The sequence below is a fragment of the Vicugna pacos genome, chromosome 5 (assembly GCF_048564905.1).
Source record: "Vicugna pacos chromosome 5, VicPac4, whole genome shotgun sequence".
Classification (NCBI taxonomy): domain Eukaryota; kingdom Metazoa; phylum Chordata; class Mammalia; order Artiodactyla; family Camelidae; genus Vicugna; species Vicugna pacos.
Window position 1 is genome coordinate 92288572 of NC_132991.1, and position 19441 is coordinate 92308012.

The window sequence follows — 19441 nt, forward strand, 5'->3', positions numbered from 1 at the left end:
ATTAAAAGGAAGATGTGACTTTCTTTTTTACACCTAGTTAAGTACAATATTAAAAACAAAGACCCCATATTGGCAAAGGTATGTAGAAATAGGTCCCAGCTGCTGTAACAAACTGCTTCACACTGAATGGCTTATAAAGAAGAAGAGAAATTTATAACTCATGTCTGGGCAGGGGGGATGTCTGAGGTTAGGGTGCCTGCAGGGTCGGGTGAAGGCCCTCTGCCGCATCCCAGAATTCTCCCCCATCCTCATGTGGCTGGTGGGACAAGGGAGCTCCCTGGGGTCTCTCGTGTAAGGGCACTGATTCCACTGATGAGGGCTCCACCCTCATGACCTCATCACCTCTGAAAGGCCCCACCTCTGAATACCATCACTTTGGGCCAGGGCAGCTGAATGAAGCACTTAGCTGAGTGTGTAGAGAACCTGACAGGTTTATGGCTTCTGGCCCCTGTTGGGTCTCACCTTGCGTGCTGTGTCCAGCCTGCCGTCTCTGGGTGCCTCACGTGGAACAGACCTTTAATACATGTTTTTGCCCTGAATGGATTTTCAAAAATTACAGTAAAAAAAAATCTGAACATACTAATTTTAAAAACCACTCGCAGCAGCTTAATAAAAGCTTGGGAAAGATGCATTTTTTTGTTGCCTCTTTCAAGTGAGGGGGGATCCGTTGTGTAATTTTTAAATGCTGTTATTAACTTCCCTAGAGATGCTTGTAAAACGAACAAATGTGAATCTTTTTCTTAACTTCGAATGAATTAAAAAGTCAAAGTCATTGCAGTTCCCCAGGGATTGGGCAGAGCTCACATTTTATGAATTTGCAGTGAAGAAGGGAAACATTTGCTTGCTTTTTTGGCAAGCTGAAGTGGCCTTACCAGGAGACTGTAACTTTAATTTTAAGAATTAATTGTAATGTAGGAAAAAAAGTTCTTAAAACCCAGGCCAGATACATGTGAATAGATGGGGAACAGCAATGGAAACAATAATTTTTAAAAACTGGGTTAAAATGTCTGGAGAATTGGATTTTACTCTGTCCAAAGCACAGAAAGTTGCTCTTCATGTGCAAGCATTTTTGAAACACTGGGTTTAAGAGAAAGGCTGGAGAGTGGTGGAAATAATTAAGTCCCAAATCGGGTACGCTGGCTGCGGCCGCCGCTTCTGCTGATGTGAAGAACGTGTGCTTCTGAGCTGGAGTCTCTGGTCTGTGACCTGGGGAAAGGTCTGGGTAGGAACATGTTTCACCTGCAAGAGGCTTTTTTTTATTTTTTTGCCAAACTCTGAAATCAGATTTCTTTTTTTAAGTAAGCGAATACAATGGCTCGTTTTAGGATATGCATGAACTCACTTATGAATGTTTTTATTTACTTATTTGCCTTTTTTCATTGCATTTCCTTAAAAATCTACTTATTTTTCTTTATTGAAGTATACTTGATTTATAATGTCATATTAATTTCAGGTGTACAGCAAAGTGATTCAGTTATACATCTGTATGTTCTTTTTCAGATTCTTTTCTATTATGGATTGTTGCAAGATATTAAATAGAGTTTCACTTCTGAATTTAAATGCTAAGACAGTGATTTGGGAACCTGAGTCTTGTGGTGGTGTGGGCGGGGAGCAAGGGAGAGTGAGTGAAATGGGTTAAGTAAACAACATTTCCTGGAGCATCAACCAAGCACATGTGACTTGTCTAATTTTGAGAAAATCAGCATTTGGAAGGTTCAGTTCTTTATTTAAGCATGTGTACATCTTTTGTAGGGTTGCAAAATTCAGTTATTTATTTTTTTTTAATTGAAGTACAGTCAGTTACAATGTGTCAGTTTCTGGCGTACCGCACAGTGTCCCAGTCACGCATATACACACATGTATTCGTTTTCATAGTCTTTGTCATTAGCAAAATTCAGTTTTTGATGCGCACAATTTTTGCTCCCTTTGATGATTCCTGAGGTTGATTTGTTACCCATTGTGTCCATTAGTAATTGTGACTTTGGCTGTGTTCTGGTGGGGACCCACAGCGCCAAGTTCATGGGATGCTAGTAACTTCTCTCTCATCATTACTGAACCACTGGGGTTGGAAAATTCCAGTAGGTTTTTGTGGGTGATCTTCAGGAGCAGTTTTGGCTTTTGTGGGCTGCACGCTTACTCTGCCGAGCGAGCCAATACCGTATGTAACTGGGCACCTGGTCTGTTCTTGCAATTTAAGCCCTGATCTGTCTGGCTTAATTGGCTCCCTGCAGTCTGTTTCTTCTCTCACTTTTCCTTTTCTGGAGACCCATTTTACATTAATGCAGAAGTTTTCAGGCACAATTCAAGCACAAATCCGCAAGCTTCAAAGTACTGGTTTATGGACTAACAAGGCTTTAATTGTTTTTATCTTTTTTACATTAATAAGACCCCCCATCATTAAGCTTCCATTTAACAGCGGACCATAAAAGCTTAAAATGAGAAGACTTAATTTCCATGCTGTCTGTTAATCACTGTTACCAATAAGCTCTTGATAGTAATATTTAAATTTTGTCAAGCTCTGGTTAAGTATAGTCTCATCTAATCCTCACCAAAAGAAAAACGAAACAAAACTAAGCAAAAAAAAAAAAAAAAAAAAAGAAAGAAAGAAAACCTGGGAAAGTAAGTCTGGGACACAGAATAATGGCCCCCAAAGATGTTCACATCCTAATCCCTGAATCCTGCAGAGAGGTGACCCAACATGGTAAAAGGGATTTTTGCTGAAGTGATTAAAATAAGGCCCAGTCGATGGGAAGATTATCCTGGATTATCCGGGTGGGCCCAGTGTAATCACAGGGGGTCTTTGCAAGAGGAGGCAGGAGGGTTGGGCAGAGGAGGAGAGGTGAAGACGGATACAGAAGTTGGACTGATGGAGCCGTGATCCCCCAAATAAGGTCTGTCCCTAGAAGCTGGAAAGGGCAAGAAGCCTCCAGGAGGAGTGCAGCCCTGCAGGCATCTTCATTTTAGCCAGAACCAGCTTCAGACTATGTTGTTTTAAGCCACTGAGTTGTGTACTTTGTTGGAGCAGCAGTGAGACACGAGACAGTAGGCTTGGGGACTTACTCCTGGACGTGCTCACTGTCCCCGCAGCTCACGTGTCCATCGCCTTCAGGGCCCAGACATGTGACGGTTCCTTCCACATGGCGTGGCGGGCCCCTCTCTGCCCTACCCGGTCAGCCTTTGTCCGTGCTGCATGGCCTGAGTGTGCTGGACTCAGTGTTGCTGAGCGCGGTGTCTGCTGGGCTGGCTGCCTTTGGTGACACGTCCCAAGGAGAACTATGTTGTACTCGCCGTATCCCCAGGAGGGACACCGTGCTGCCTTCCTGGTCTCTGCAGCACCTGCGCTGGGCTGTGTGGGGACCTCCCTGGCGGCACCTGAAGGCCTCCATGCCCCAGGCTGAGATGCCTCACCTGCTGGGAAGCAGCTGTCAGTGTCCTGGTCCTTCCTGGGCAGAGCATCACTCAGTGGGTCCCGCTGCAGGCTTCTAGCTAAGGCTGGAATGTTCTCCCCATAGCAGCCTGGGGGAGCCCTCAAGCCCAGGTCAGGCGTGACCCTCTCCGGCCAAAACCTCCCCCTAGTTTTCCAGGCACCACCCTCACCTCTGCTCTCACCTGGCTGGTTATCCTGCTCCCCTTTCACATGACCAAGGCACGCTCTTGCCCATGGGCGTTGTGCACTGGCTCCCCTCCCTACTGCCCTCTGATATTCTTGGGGCCCAGCCCCCACTTCCCCTGGCCTCGACGGCAGCCGCTCTGGTCCCCGCCACAGCCCCTCTGCTTAGCCTGCCTCGTGGTTCTCCATGGAACGTCCCACCCTGATGCACGGTGTTGGTTTCTCTGCCCGCTGGATGGAGTGTGTGATCCGGGGTGGGGGGGGCTGTCTGTTGCTGTGCCCCAGCACCTGGACCAGGATCCAGCCCCCAGCAGGTGCTTTATTTTCTTACTTGTTTTTAATTTTTTTGCTTTGTTGGGGGGAGGTAATTAGGCTTATTTATTTTAATGGAGGTCCTGGGGATCGAACCAGGACCTCGTGCATGCCAGGTATGCACTTTGCCACTGAGCTACACCCAGCAAGTGCTGTGTCATGGCTTGTTGGATATGAGGGTGAGGGAATCTTGAATTTGCTCTGGTTTCCTCTCCGTTGTGGTGGACAATTCCTGACAGTGGTTGGTGCCCCTCCCCTCTGATGGAGAAGGGGTGAGGTCGGGGCTCCATTTGAATCTCGGCTCTACGCTTGATGGGGGGGTACCTCGGAGAGTTGCTTAATTTCTGTGTGCCTCAGCTTCTGCATCTGTGTCAACAAAATGGGCGTGTTGTAAGTCCCTCCTTCCCAGAGTCGGGGGAGGCTTGAAAGAAGTGAGCGTGTGGGTGGGACCATTCCGGGTCCAGAGTGAGAGCACCTGCTGCCACCCTCATCCTTCTTCTTCAGGGCACCCCGTATTCTTAGCAGTCTGTAGTGAGAACGTCTATGTCAGGCCATCTTGCCCACTTCCTCAGGGGCCCCTTGTGTCTCATGTCCGGTTCCCTGGACCCTGGTGGCCCCCTGCCCCTCGTGCCCTTGGAGGCTTCTCTGGCTCGGTCTCAGCGCCCCCTCTGATCTCCCCGACACCAAGGTGGGCCGTCTGTGTCCTCTGCTCCGTCTTGCACTGGTGGTCGGAGTGCCCGCTCTCTGCTGTGGGCTTATGTCCCGAGTTTTTGGGGATGGAAGAGCCGCGGCTGTTACTTTGGAGGTGCTCCCAGGGTGGCGGGAGGGAGCACGGGATTGCCACCCCTCACCCCAGGAGGTGCTGCTGGTACCCAGCGTGGTCAGGTCGTGCTGCTCAGGCGCCCCGGCCCGCTTTGTGGACATTTCTTTCCGGTTGCCTCTTACAGACTCGGGCCCTTTCCTTGCTGCAGATGAAGCAGAATTTAAAATTCCTCTCCAGCTTGCGGTCAGCTTGCTGCTGTCCAACGTGAAATCCTGCTCACTGTGTTAGAAGGCCTTAACCTTTCCTTGGTGTGTAGCCAGTGGATTGCAGGTGGACAGAAAGCCATCCAAAATGATGAAACCTTCTTGGTTTATTTTGTTTGTTTGCTACACAAAATAGGACCCAGTAGAAGTAGGTTCAGAGCTGATGTTCCTCTTCTGACTCTGAGAACACAGCACCCGGAGTGATCCGTGTCCCAGCCACCCTGCTCTCCTGCGGGCTTTACAGTGTTCACTGGTCTAGACAGGCAGTGGGCTCTGGAATGAGAGAGTTAATTGTCTCGTACACTCTCTGGCCAGTTGGTGGTCCGTAGCATCCTCACCTGCAGGGCTCCTGTGGCTCTGTGACAGCCCTCTCCTCTCACCTGTGTGCCCATGTGCACCCCGGTTGGTGAATGGAAACCAGACCTTATGTCTGCAGAGCCAGGTGAGCGTGGTCTGATGACAGTTGTCGGAGAGGACGGCGGTGGCCCTGGCTGCGCTTTCTTTAACTGAGCTCCGAGGGTCCCATCTGTAGACTAACCAGAGTCAACTTTGACCCCTGGTTGGTTTGCAAAACCAGACCCATGTAACTGGGGGCCCCAGCCAGGACAGAAGCAGGACGTCTGTGGCCACTCGCACAGGATCGTTTGGACCATATTAGTTAAAGTTTACTAAGCACTGCTGTGGGCCAGGCTGTGTTCTCAGTGCTGACTGCTCTACCCCAAACCCCGTTTGCAGTGAGATTTCAGGAAACACACACCTGTTGCTTCCTGCACATACACACACTTGGACAATCCCGTAGGAAGTAAATTATGACCCACCTGGTCTCCTGCCATCACTGTAAGAAGCACATTGTGATATACCTGGCCTCTTCTGCCGGGCAGCCTTGCTTCAAGGAAGGGGATGTGGGACCAAGGAAGACATAGGTCTTGGTGGGCTGGGACCCGCCTGGGCCTGGAGGGAGGGGGAGGGGAATAGAACGGGGGTCGATGGCTGTGCCCGTTTTCCTGTCGATTGCCACAGCTGTGATATTTTTACATAAATGGGCCTTTCCTGTTTTTTTTTTTTTGGAACTTTTAATGCAGCTGCAGAAACAGTGCATCCGAATTGACTGACTGCCTTGGGGATTGGTGCGTGCTCTGCCGGCTGACCTCCGCTTGCTGATGGAGAATGTTGCGCACAACGCGGAAATCTATGGGCGGCAGCCCGCAGAGCAAAATTTGTGTTGCTCCGTGCCAGCTCGGGTAAACATTAGCCAAACGTGTTTTGGGAATGGAAAATTAGTTCATTTGGAAATAGGGGGTTATGAGACTTCGCTCGTTCTGCACGTGGCGGCTTTGAGCGTTACTGCTTCGAGGTTTCAGGGTGACCTGAGCCGCCCTGGGTCAGGCAGGACCTTGTCTCAGCCCCTCCCGCGGTACCTTTTCTGTTCCTGTCGCTGTTCTCCTGGGTCCCCACGCCAGTGCTCCCAGGCCGGCTGCAGGCACTGTGGTCCTCCCAGCAAGGCTGGGCATGGACGGAAGGTCGGGATGCTGGGCTGTAGGTCTGGGACGAGCCTGCCCTCCTGGAGGCCTGCCAGCCACACGCTTGGGTGTATTTCTTGGCCTTTGGCCCTCGCCCCTTCCCTCACTGTGGGCATTTTCTCTGAGTGAATGACGCCCCTCTGCCCTCTGCCCCGCTCTGTTATTACTTTCTGTGTCAAAGTTTTCTGGAGTACTATAGTGTTTCTCAGTATTTATGAAACACTTAGTATCTGTAACATGACACAAGGTCACGTAGTACCCAGGAGGAATATTTTGTTTCCGTTTTAAAGATAATTCCGATGCGAGCTGCCTCATGGAGAAGTTAGGTCACACCGAGTGTGTCCACAGGCACGCCCCCGGGGGGCCGTCACCGCTAATTACTAACAGAGGAGCGCAGAGCCGCGGCCAGCAGCCAGCTCCGCAGCCGCCATCCCAAGTGACCCCTGCTGAAAAGACACGTCTTAACCGTTGAGAGAACCTTCTGTCCTCCTTGTTGGAAGTATTCAGTGGTCCAAGTAGTAAAATCCAGAGAGGAGACCGTGGCGGACGTCAGGCGGCACCTCCTCTATTCAAACATTAACACTGGCTTTTTCTAGATGGGGTGTGTGAAAGCGTTCACACACCTTTGATCTGGAAATCCCACGGGGGGGGTGTTAGAGGAGAGCAGAGTATTAGCAGAGATGTTTGTAAAAAGATTGCACAGGTATTTGTTGCTCTGTTACATCAGAGTGAAAAACTGGGAAAATGGGAATGTTCGTGTTTGTGTCTGTGTCGCAGGCGGAAATAACTGAAGACAGCGTGCACGCTGTCCCTTTAAAGCTCATGTGTTGGATAAGTGGCAAGATTCAGGTTGGGCCTGGTGCAGGGCCCGGGGCTCCGCGAGCGCCTGATGTGTAGGGTCATGTCATCTTTTCTGAAAAGGACACGTGTTACCTGGAGACGCAGAGGGACGCACGCCAGGATGGTAGTGCTTGTGGTGGCAGGTTTTATGGGCAATTTTGTTCCCCTTTTATTTTTTTCTGAAATATACATTCCTCCTTTCTCAACAGTTACATATTATGTAAGTAAAGTTGTTTAAAAAGATGTAGCTTGAATGATATTAAAGATTTCTTTTCTGAGGACCAAAGTGTAGTTGAAGTGGAGTTCTGCAGAGGCCAGCAGACGCTCCCTGGGGAGGGCCGGGTGGTGCGGACCTGTAGCAGCCTCCCCAGTGCCTTGTGCAAAGCATGCAGACGCACGGGCAAAACTGGATTCACAAAAACACGTGTCGGGCTGGATGTGGCTGATGGGCCGTTGCTTGTTAACCTCTGTTCTTAGGGGTTCTAACGGATTTGATGTTTGAAATCCAGTAGAACAGGGTCCAACCACCATGTAGGTGTGCTGGGTTTGCTTTCATTGCTCTCATAAAGCAGAATTTCACCCTGGACCACGCTGTTCTTTAAGGTGATGTTGTGATGCTCTTCTAGGAAAAGCGCTCAGTCTTGAGGGGGGAGCTGAGCCCTTTCTCTGGTCTGACAGTGGCCGTGGGCTGTTTGGGTTCCTCTGCTGGGCGTGCTGATCTCCGCGGCCCCGCGTGGTGGCCATCGAGGTGCCAAGCCCAGCTCTGTTCTTTATCGTGGGGCCATGGCAGCACCTGCTGACGGATCCAGGGAGGTCGCAGTAAGATGACGTGCCCCTGCCCGAGCCTTCAGCCACCGTTGCAATATTCCCATTCAGGACAACGCAGTACTGAGGCCCACGTTTATGGCTGAGGGTGGTTTTGTTTTGTTTTGTTTTGTTTTCGGGGAGTTTTTCTCAGTGGTTTGAATGTACTACTTTTGAGTTCTGGCCAGAACATGATGAGCGTGGGGTCAGGACTAGAAAAATGTGTCCTGAAATCTTCTTGACTGGAGGGAGGCAGTGTAGACTTGCGACCAGGACATGCTTGCTGGAAAGGAAGGGAGGGATGACCCGGCGGGTGGGGGCACCGTGTCCTTGACCCACGTGGGAGGTCGGCCGAGCCCTCCCTCGCTTGCTGGGCGAGCATCTTCCGGCTCAGGTCTGGTGGGGGGAGGGGAGCACAGGATTCCGGGCGGGTCCGGGCGGGTCCGGCGCTCAGTGACTCCCGGGAAGGTCAGTCGGGGCAGATGGAGGAAAGCGCTGCTGGGAACGGCCGTAGTGTCCCCTCCAGTCCTTTCAAAGAAGAGTTCTTCCTGTGGCCTCACTCTGGCTGCCTGCAGTGGAGCTGCTGTTGGAGTGGAGGACGTGGAGCCAGATCCCCGCTGTGGGTGTCCAGGACACCGGGCAGGGAAGCCCTGGCTGGATGAGGTGGGGCCGGAGAGGGGAGTGCTTGGCTGGATTCCTGGGGGTGGGCTTGGCAGAAGGGAAGCCTGGAGGTGTGGTCTGGGTGGAGAGGTGAGCAGGTGGACATCCCCAGAGAGCAGGGAAGGTGGAGACAGGGTGTGCAGGGAAGGTGGGCGAGCCCTTGTGGCCCTCTTAAGTGAGGTGTGGTGAGGCGAGGTTCTGGGAGCGGGAGGAAGTCAGGCCGGCTGGGGTGCTGCCTCCGGAGAAGGTAAACAGGACAGACGTGCGGGAGGAGCACCTCTGGGATGGGGACCGCGCATGCAGCGTGGGGACCACGGCTGATAATCTGATGTGGACAGACGTCATGGAAGGCAGATAACCATTCCTCCAGGGGGGTTTTATGAAACCTTATTAATCCAAAGTAGCTCCTGAAGCCACTGTTAGCCATTGCATCACTGTGTGTGGACTGTTTCATTGTTCTTTTGTTAGAATAGCAATACACGAATATGAAACTTTAAAGTAGAGAACTGTCGGAGGATTTTGTGTTGTATTTTTTCAAATAAGACACACGTTGAAAGAAAAGTTATTTTCTGGAAGCCTGGCATCCTGTTACACATCATTGTTATATTTTGGAGGAATTTCTGCCAAACATTTTTCTGTGTGCTATTTTTTTGTGAGACGGTTGAGATAGGACTTTGTCGCCTTAGGGCACAGGCATTTCCTGTGTCATGTTACAGTGCGGCACATCTGTGTGGTATGTGCACCCACCGTGTCTGTTGAAGGATCTGGGGCAGGCTGGGGGAAGCGGCAGGCTGCGTCATGCCTCAGTTTGCACGTTCAGTGCGTCTGCTCCTTCCCCGTATCGATGCTGTTTGGCTATGCGGCGGCTCTGGTGGAGGCACGCTTGTCCTTCATCCGAGCATCCCGGCCGCCGCCATGGCAACGCTCAGCTCTGCCGCCTCCGCTCTCGGTCCTCCTCCCAATTATTCGAACCCAGGCCTGCGTGCTGCCCCAGCTCGCTGCCGGGGCTGCATAATGTATGAACCTGAGTGACAGCCCGCACACAGCCTGATCAAAACAAAGAGCCTGCCTCTGAGAGCTGGGCAGATTGTGGAAGCATATTGTGAACACATTCCCTGGTAACTGCGAATCATGTCATAAAACGCATCTCTGGCCTGTCAAAAAATATTTTGACAGGGCCCACAGTCTAGCTCCTTCTTATGCAAGCGTGTTGGCAAAGCTTGGCTCCCAGGGCGGCCCCCAAGGGAAAATGCAAAGGAAGGTGGCCGACGTCACGAGGGCTCATCACACCTACAAATAAACGCACACGGAAGAGGCTCAGGTTCTGTTCTAATGTGTAAAGAGCCGAATTGATTCTGATGCTGCCAGACCCTGGGGGGCAGTGAAAGAGTGTCCCCCAGAGACTTGCAAAGGGTGCTTTAGGAGAATTAATCTGAAAAAGCTACACTTTGAGCACGGGGTGGGGCAGGGAAGGGTGATGGGTTGCCCAACTGTGACCAGCTAGGCTGTGGGAAGTGGCCAAGGAGATGCTGGGTGAGGGAGGGGGGCAGGCTGCTCTGGTTGGCTGGGCACCGTTGGTTGAGAGAGGCCTGCCTGTACCCCAAGGGCCAAACCATGTGGCCCCTGTTGTACCTGCGGTGGTGGAGGTCCCTGGGCTCAGAGAGCACCCCTCCTGGACGGCTGGTCTCCCTTGGTTTGCTTCTTTCCGGGAGGGGCGGCCATGCTAGGGCGCGCAGTAAGCCCTCCACCCAGCCCCCGGGGCTGGGCTTCTGTGTGAGCGGTCAGGGCCTCTCTGTGCCTCGGCGCCCTCAGCTGGAAGGGGGGCTGTAATAGCCACGCATCACGGTCGCAGTGAAGATTCAGTGAGGGATGCGTGAAAAGATGCTTAGAAGCCCCTGTGATGGATGGGAAATGCTAATCGAGTTCAGGTGGTGGTTAGTACCGGCCCTCACCTGCCGGGCCCAGAATGAAGACCCAGCAGCCTCTCTTGCGGTTGGGTGTGGCCACAACCCTGAGATGCAGCTGGAGGCATTATATGGCCGCCTCTGGAAGACCGGGTTACAAGAGAGTGGGCGGGTCTCTTTAACCCCTCCCCCCGACACCCCCCCTTGGACCCCGGACGATGGTGGCCATGTTGGGATTGGAAGGGGTCCAGATGTGTGGAACCCCCAGCCTCACCTGGGACAGCCCACCTGCACTCGCATTAATCTGGGAGAGGACTGCCTTTTGTCTGGTTTAGGCCACTGTTCTTTGGGGTTTTCGGTTACTTGTGGCTGGATGATTCCAATTAATACACAAGGTGAGAACGTGTTGTCTGCAAGGCTGGAGAGGTGGGCTGCCCCGGCAGTTACGTGTCTTCAGATGCATTAACAAGTGGTCTTTCTGACTTCAGATCTCACCCACTGAGCGGAGTTCCCAGGGGACTACCTGGCTGTGGCCAAGCCACACACAGGCCACGCTTGGGGTCTGGGGGCCTTGTTAGGGAAGAGTCCCCAGGCTTCCCTCTGCCCTGCCCCTGGATTCCCTGCTTCACCATCTCCGTGAGAACTGCAGCCACGGGGAACTTTGCGAACGATACAGGCTGCTGTGAGCTGGCTGATCGTGAATACACCTGGGACGGTCTGGAGCCCTCTGCTGACAGTCAGGTTCTACGTGGCTGGTTTTCTGAGCTGAAACCCAGCATGGCGGCAAGCCAGAACCTCCGGATGCTTCTGTGTTTCTAGTTGCACCTGGCTTCCCTGTGGGCCGAGGCTCTGCCATCTCGCCCGCTGTTTAGGTGGTCACATTGCTGCTGCAAAACAGCACCCACCGATTTAATCAGGAGGCACGCAAGCTGGAAGGGTAGCCTGTTCATCTGCCCGGCCTTCCCTTCGCGGTGCCGGGTGGCGTGTCGGTGGAAGCTTGTAACATGCGCTGTCGCGTTGATGTTCCTGTTTGGATGGACATCATTGTTTTAGGGGAGGGTGCAGGAACTCAGCTGCTGGAAAACAGAGACAGCGGTGTTGGAAGCCCTGCCTGGCCCTGCCTGTGCAGGGGGCATCTCTGTTTCCTTAAACATCAGAAGCCCAGTGTGCAGGCTTCCCCCTCACCCTGGGCGAGCCTGGAGGGCGTCTGAGCTTGGCTTTGCCTGAGCACCCCCCCCCCCCCCCCCGCCGGCAAACGCCGCAGCCTGGCGCCCTGAGTTTCTCAAAGCCTCGGGCGTGGGGGGCCGTGCACGTGTGCTGAGCCTTGGGACTGAAAGAAGCAGCTGCGGCTTTGAGACAAATGGTGGGGCTTTTCCCTCGACTTTCCCACAATTGTGTCTCTCTCTTGAATTTCTCCTTTGGGTCCTGGGAGTAATTTATTGTATGAGTTTGCGCTGGCGCGTTGCTGGAGGAAAGTTCTGCTTTTGAGAGGTCTGTGTGTAAACAAGGTGGCTGTGGATGTATGTTCACATTTCATCTCCACGTCCTTAAGAGTCTTGGAGGCGAACAGCAGTGTCATTGTCATGATTACAGCCCCTGAGTGTGGCACGTGTAGAACAATAGAGCCCTGGCTTTGCAAGGTCCCCTTGGGCGTCCCTGAGATGGGACTCATCCCAGCAGAAGTAGCTCGTTTACAGCTTCTCACGGGAACTGGAACCTAGAAACTGTCCATCAGAAAGTTATTTCTCGTGTCGAAGCCGAGTCTCTCAGGCCGTGAATTAAACCTGTCTGTAATCAGTTCCACCACCTTGTGCTGTGGACCAGCTGTGTCCAAGACGCTGAGGCTGGTGGGGAAAGGCTGAGCCTTCCTGAGGGTTAGGGGAGCCTTCTCTGCAAGTTTGCACGTGTCGGCCAGCCCTTCCTCAGCAGCCCCGCCCCGAGTGAGGCTCGAGGCCCCTGCTTTTGTGGCCGCTCCTTCATCAGATTTCTCCCTCTTCTCACTTTAGGCCTGCAATTCAAACAGAGAATGCTCGTTCTTATTTTGGTCAGAATACAATCTTTTCAAAGCGTTAAAAAGAGCTTTGAATCTGCAGTGAGGGGGCCTTTGTTTTGTGCTAAAAGAGCTTTGGCTCATCTTTGGGGGCACTGCACCTTTTTTCAGATAAATGATTGGAGGGGAGGGGAGAACTCAGTGGTAGAGCCTGTGCTTAGCATGCACGAGGTCCTGGGCTCAATCCCCAGTGTCTCTGTTAAAAAAAAAATTTAAATTTAAATTAAAAATTAAAAAAAAATGAATGGACAGAGCAAAAGCCCCCCTACCCACCCCACCTCCTCCCTGAATTCCTCTGAAGTGTGAACACGGTGGCCAGCTGTGTTGTCAGGCCTACGTGGATTTCCTGTGACCGCCTCACGTCCAGAACCTTCTGCTCTGAAGCGAGAACGCTCCTTCCCTGATGGGGACTCACGTGCAGTAACGTCCTGCCCTGGGGCCTGTGGTCAGGAGGCACCTGGGCCGTGAGCTTGGGTGTAAGCAGCGGGTGTCCTGAGTTTGAATCCTGACCTTCCAGCCTGGCTGCATGGCTGTGGCTAAGTCCTTAGACCTGCCCCTGGGAACGGGGCGGAACGCTGCCCAAGGTCATCGAGGAAGGAGGTGAGGTCACCCGCCACCGCGCCCCTGCTGCACCCCCGCGTTCTGTGGGATGCGGGCATTTCTGCCGTTTCTCCTTTTCTCTGCCTGACAGAGTGTGACCCTGGCCACAGGCCCCCCTGGGAAGACAGGTTGCTCTGAAGGTTTGGTGCAGTCATTAGGTGTGTGAAGTGCATGAACCCTTCCACGGTCATGCAGGAACTTCCAGTTTCTGGGATTCTTTGAAATGATTTGGCAGCAGTGGGTTCACTCTCTGAGACACAAGAAGGCAGAGGCGACGAAGCACGTGGGTTTCATTTTAGAATCGAGGTGAGTGGCTGCTCTGGAGTAGATGTCAGAGTTGTCTGTGGGGCCTTTTCCAGAGCTTTCCAGTCTCCCCACCAAAGCCGTGCCCCAGGGAGCCCAGCCGGGGAGGTGGGTGTGTGGGGTAGGGACCTCCGAGGGACGGTGTTCTGCGGAGAACACGGACGTTTTCCTTTCAGTGCTTTGAAATCTCATCTTACCGGGAAAAGGGTTCTGAAGAATAAGGTTAACCCTGGAGGATTAACCCCATCTCAGTTGTACTTTTCTTCAAGCAAGTGCTTTGTGTCTTTGGGGGGGGGGCACCATTGCAGGGCTTCGGCCTCGTGCAGCAGGACGGGGTGCGTCCTGTGAACTGTGCTTCTGGGGTGGCTGTTCTAAAGAATAAACACACCCCGGTGGGTTTCTGCAGGAACGCTGGACCCAGGGAAGGACCGTGAAGGGAGAGCTCTTGGACTGTGGAAATGGTCATGACTGTGGAAAGGGAGGTGGGTGTCCAGCCCTCTAGGTAAATGTTGGGGGTGGAAGAGGCCTTGTCCACGGCCAAGCCCTCCCCTTCCAGGGGCTGGAGCACCCACTCCTAGACGGCCCGTCCTCTGGGACCCTCCACACCAGCTTTTCCAAGGCTTCACTGGCTTGGAGGTGAGTCAGCCTGACCGAATCCTGTGCCACCACTCGGTAAGGGTTGGATTTTGTCCCCTCAAAAATCTGTGTGTTGAAATCCTGACCCCTGGAACCTCAGAAAGTGGTCTTCTTTGGAAATGAGGTCCTTGCCGGTGTGATTAGCTGAGATGAAGTCAGACTGGAGTTGGATGGGCCCTAGTCTGATATGACTGGTGTCCTTCTAGAAAGGTGACGTTTGGAGATACCGGCGCATCACGGGAGAACACCACATGAAGGTGGGTGCAGAGACCTCCAAGCTAAAGAGCCGCAGAGATGCCAGCAAAGTCCCAGAAACAGGGAAGAGGCCTGGACTGGCTTCTCCCTCGCAGCCTCAGAAGGAACCAGCCCTGCAGAGACATTGCTGGACTTCCAGCCCCCGGGACTGTGCGACCAGACATTTCTCAGTCTGATGTCTTAAACCCAGCTGCCCCGGGGACCTGCCGCCCAACTCGCTCTGTGACTTGGCACGTTGTGTGTGGCCGGTGCTCTCGGTCCTGGTTTCTTTGTCTGTAAAGTGAAGATGAGACCTGCCTTCTAGGGCTGTGACTTGTCCGGCATCTCATGGGCTCTCAGAATGTAATCATTTTCAGGAGGAACGTGAAGATGGAAGCTCCAGGTCCAGAGGGCGGCATGTTTCAAAGGCAAGAGGAAGAGCCACGTCATGGAGGAGGAGGAGGTGGCTGGGCCGCCAGCATGCTGGGTGGCGTGTCGCACCCGAGCTCTGTGGGCTGAGTACCGACTCTCCTGCCTCTCTGGGCCGCATCCTTAGCTGTGACATAGGGAGGAAGGCCTGATGAGCATGTTTGGCCCAAGGATGTTACGAGCGTGAAAGGCAAGGGTGGCCCTGTCACGGCTGCAGCCCCGGGAGCGGGGGCCCGGAGGTGCCGTGTCTGAGTCTTGTCTGGCGCGCCACACGTAGTGGGTGTTCTGCGAACGTTGACTCAGTGAGCAAGAGTGGAGCGTGCTGCACAAAACAGTTACTGGTCGTCTAATTAAAGGTAGCCCTCAAAATGGCGTGGGGAAATGTTTAAAACAAGGTACAAAATAGTAGGTTGAATACTATCCCAACTTTGTAAAAGAAAAAAAAATTTTTTTAATTAAAAAATCTAGATATATGCCCAAATAAAAAACCAGAAAGAAAAACACCGCAGTGTTAATGGCCATGGGGAGATGGCTTCGCTTTCTGGGATTCGGGGAAGAATAACCTTGTGCTCATGTGTGTCCTGCAGTCCCAGGTGGCTCTGGCTTCCCTGTGGAGAAGTGGCTGGGAAAGCAGGGACTGGAGGAGGGGGCACCAGCTGGGAAACGTAGTAATCTGGGAGAGGCTGGTGCTGACTTAAGATGGGGTTTTTCAGCTTTGGCAGTGCTGGCGCTTTGAGCTGGGGGTCCTGTCCTATGCACTGTAGAGGGTTTGGCAGCATCCCTGGCCTCTCGACCCATTAGAAGCCAGTAGCAACCTTTTCCAGTTGTGACAACCAAAAGTGTCTCCAGACAATCCAGATCCAATGATCCCTGGGGATGAGCTGTCCCGCTGAGAACCAGTGGCCTGAGATGATGGCGCTGGGGACAGAGAGAAGGGGGAGATTTTGGAGAGATTTGAGAGGAGCTTCTCCAGCACTCGACGGTGGATTGGATTTAGTGGAGACGAGGTTGAGGGTGGGAGTGAGGCTTGGGGCGTTGGGTGGATCTTGGGGGTACTCAGTTTGGGGGCGGGATCAGGATGAGCTGGCCATGCCTCTGTGAGTATGAGGCTCCTGTGAGACGGCTGAGTGGGGTTGTGTGCTTGGCCCTCAGGCTCCGATCTGAGCAGGGGCCAGCCGCCTGAAGGTCATCCAGAGACGGAGAGCAGGCCATGGGGGTGGATGAACTCACCCAGGGTGACTGTGTGGCCTGGGATGGAGTCCTGGAGAATCCCAGTGTTCCCAGGGTGGGCAGAAGAGGAGGCGGCGGAGAGGGGAGTGGATTTCTCCAGCCGGAGCGCTTGCTCAGCGCCTGCTGGGTGATGAGGGAGGAGCTCATGGCAGGTGCAGACATCGTGGGGCGGTCTCCGGTCTCCTGAGGCCGGGGCTTGCCCGCCATCCGCCCAGCACTCCCTGGCCTGTATTGGCGGGGCTGTCTGCCGTGTCTCTGCACCTCCGGGAGGTGTGTCCTGTTTGAGGAAGAATCACAGGGAATCTCTCAGATAACAGCAGAGCGTGTCTGACTGCACCTTCTGTCAAATCAGAAGCAGCCTGCTTCACCCCCTGTTGCCGGGCCATCCGCGCTGCTCAGAGCTGTGAAAAGCACGTCACGGGCCTGTTAAGCTGTTCCGGAGCTCCCTTTCTGGGCTATTGTCGAGGCCTTGCGGGTTCCAGGAGTTGGCAGTGTCAGGAATAGACAATTTCCCTTTTGGGAAATCGGTGTCTTTCTGGTGGTGATTTGTCTGTTACAGGGTTCAGGACCCTCGGTTGCTCAAAAACGCATCTATTTTCCCTTGACTTGAGGAGCCCCACTGGTTTCTGGTGTCCTGCCAGGAGGTGGTTGCCAGCATCCTGGGCAAGCTGACCCCACTTCTCTGCTCACAGGCACTTAACCTCTCCCCCCTCCAAGGTGCACTGACACCGTCACTCACTGGTAAGATCGTCCCCGCCGACCCCGAAGGGGGCTGGGTGTGGACAGCCTTGTCAGGCAGGGACCAGATTCCCAGGTGACAGAGACGTCGTGCTGTGAGACCTTAAGGTGCTGTGACATCTCCTGCCTCTTTTCAAGATCCAAGCGGGTCCATCTCCCAAGGTTCTGGCTGGTTTACCGTGCAGTTAAAAAAGAAAAATGATTGCTAATGGCCATTATGGCCCTGGGCCGGGGGAAGGTGCTGCTCTTCCCCTCAAGGGCTCGAGGGTCGGGAGAGGCTGGCCGGACGCGGAGCAGAAGGGTTCTCTTCCAGAAAAGGAGTGAACTATGCCTCGCCTCCCACATCGCAAGTTCCCATCTCAGAACTCGGACGCTAAGAAATCCTAAAACTGCAAAGAACCATCTCCCCTGCTGGCAGACGGACAGGCTCAGCTTCACGAGAGACCAGTCAGGAGCCGCGCCTCCTGCTTGCTCCTGGCAGTTCTGGTCCATAAACAGTGAAGGGCTGTGATCACGTGCTCTGATTGGGAACGAAGGCTGCAGAAGCTGTGAACGGGACAGGCTGGCATCTTCGCCTCTTTTATATTCTCCTACCTGCCACCATTTTTACTCTCCGGTCATCTTTTAAGAATGTCTTGGGGGCAAATTCTAAAGAGTGGTGGTGGGCAAACCTTTTGAACGTCACTTGGGAGGCTGGTTCGTTCCTTTCCCCTTGAAGGACTCTCAGAAGTTTGGTGGGTTGGAAAGATTGGAGTTCTGATCTGATTTGCTGGATTGAGGTGGGTGAAGTGACTCTGTCTACCTCTGAGTGTTTCTTGCCCAAGGACGCTGTGTCCTTTGTAGCGACCGGCAAAAAAAAAACAAACCGCTCTCTGATCTTACAGTTCAGGCAGATACAACTCTATAGAAGTATGTGAATGTCCCCAAAATGTGGGATTCTTTTTCTTCTTTTTTAAAAAAATATGTCTTGGTTGTGTTTTAGGGAAACTTGTAATTAGGAAAGAAATGCCTTTTGTGTGTGTGCATGTCAGATGCCTCCCCTGCATTCCAGGGCAGCGACTCAAGCAGCGCTTTGGTAAATGTCAAGAAGCTGGAGCCGTGGAGCTGGTGGCGCCCCTGTTCCCCTGGGTGCCGTGGGCTCCTTTCCTGCCCACGTGGCTGCCGGCTGGTCTCGCTCAAAACCTGCTGCTACTCTGTCTTCCTCCGGAGATTTGCTTTCTTGCCTCCTCCTTCCGGTGACTTGTCCTCCAAATGTAAAAAACACACATTGTTTCTATTTCATAAGCAACCCTATTGCCATAATATGATGTTACTGTGCTGTAGGAAATAGTCATTAGAGAATAATGCCCCCCCCCCACCCCCAGTCTGATTTCCCCAACCTGACAGGTGACCTGTGTTTATTTCCCCACATCCTCCTCCGGCCGTGCTCTTCTGTGTGCAGAGATGACCTTAAGAAAATGCTGCGTAGAAGTTACCGTCAGTATTTCCACCATGCTGCTTAGCCCTCACTGTTGTCACTTTAATAGTGGCCCAGGATTCTCTCAGACGTGCCTCCGTCTGTCTGTCTGTGTGTCTGTCTGCCCTTGACCCCTTTTCGGTGAGCGTGTAGGTTGTTCGCTCTTGATGGGTCATGTCTTCCATCATCTTCTTGCACCTTGTGCCTCTGCTCAGCCTCAAGTCCCCGCCTGGGTTCCTGGGGCCAGGGCGATGCACGTGCCTGTGTTTCCCAGTTAATTCCCTCAGTGTCGCCCCAAAGTGGCCCCCTCCACAGTGTGCCCCTCCCACCTCAGGCCTCCTGGCTCACGGCCTGCTCAGTGGGATTCCTGCCCCTGTGCGTTTCTTTCATCACCAAGGCTTGGGGCGTTTGATGGGATTTCCCAAGAAACCCGAGGCTGGGGCCTTCTGCACTTACCTGAAGGGGTGGTCCCCGCATCCTCCGGGAGAGCCTTCCACAGCCCGGGCATCTGGACGGGGATCTGGGTCTTGGTTTTGCCAGGACTGCAGTGAGCAGTTGTTCCTGAACTTGTCCTCTCTCCCCTCCCTGTGTCCGAACAGCTGTTGGTAGAGGCGTCCCCAGGGGCCAGCTGTCCAGAGACAGACCCACCCTTGAAGGCAGGCAGGCTCTGGCCTCCTCACAGCCAGGGTCCTTTGGCCTCAGGAAGTCACAAGGCTCTGTATGAGGAAGTGCAGACAGGATTATTGCTTTTAGATGAAAAAAGTGACTTGGGATCAGTTTTTGTGGCAGATTCCATCAGGAGGATTGGGAAAGGCACAGAGTAGGCCCATCTTCTTCCTGCTGCCGTCCTGTTGGGGAGGGGAAGGCCCATGAACACATGGGTTCTTGGAAAAGATAAAGAGCATGAAAAGTTTTCCCCGTGTTACCTTTTCATTGTGTTTGTCAGAGTGGAGTGGAGGGGGAGGGGGAATGGAAGGAACCGGAAACCCTCTCTCTGCGACATTAAGGGCCGTCTGGCTGTTTAGCTCCCCAGTCAGGCCCACAGTGTCTCTACCGGGGAGCCGTCCGGGATTTACCCTCTCCATCCGC

At 53.2% G+C, this 19441-nt stretch overlaps 1 protein-coding gene across 3 annotated transcripts in view; it reads left to right on the top strand.

The window, feature by feature from the left end:
* The window catches only part of AGAP1 (ArfGAP with GTPase domain, ankyrin repeat and PH domain 1), a 510942-nt gene that overhangs the window by 99090 nt on the left and 392411 nt on the right, over positions 1 to 19441 (top strand). The gene's annotated exons all lie outside the window — the stretch shown is intronic.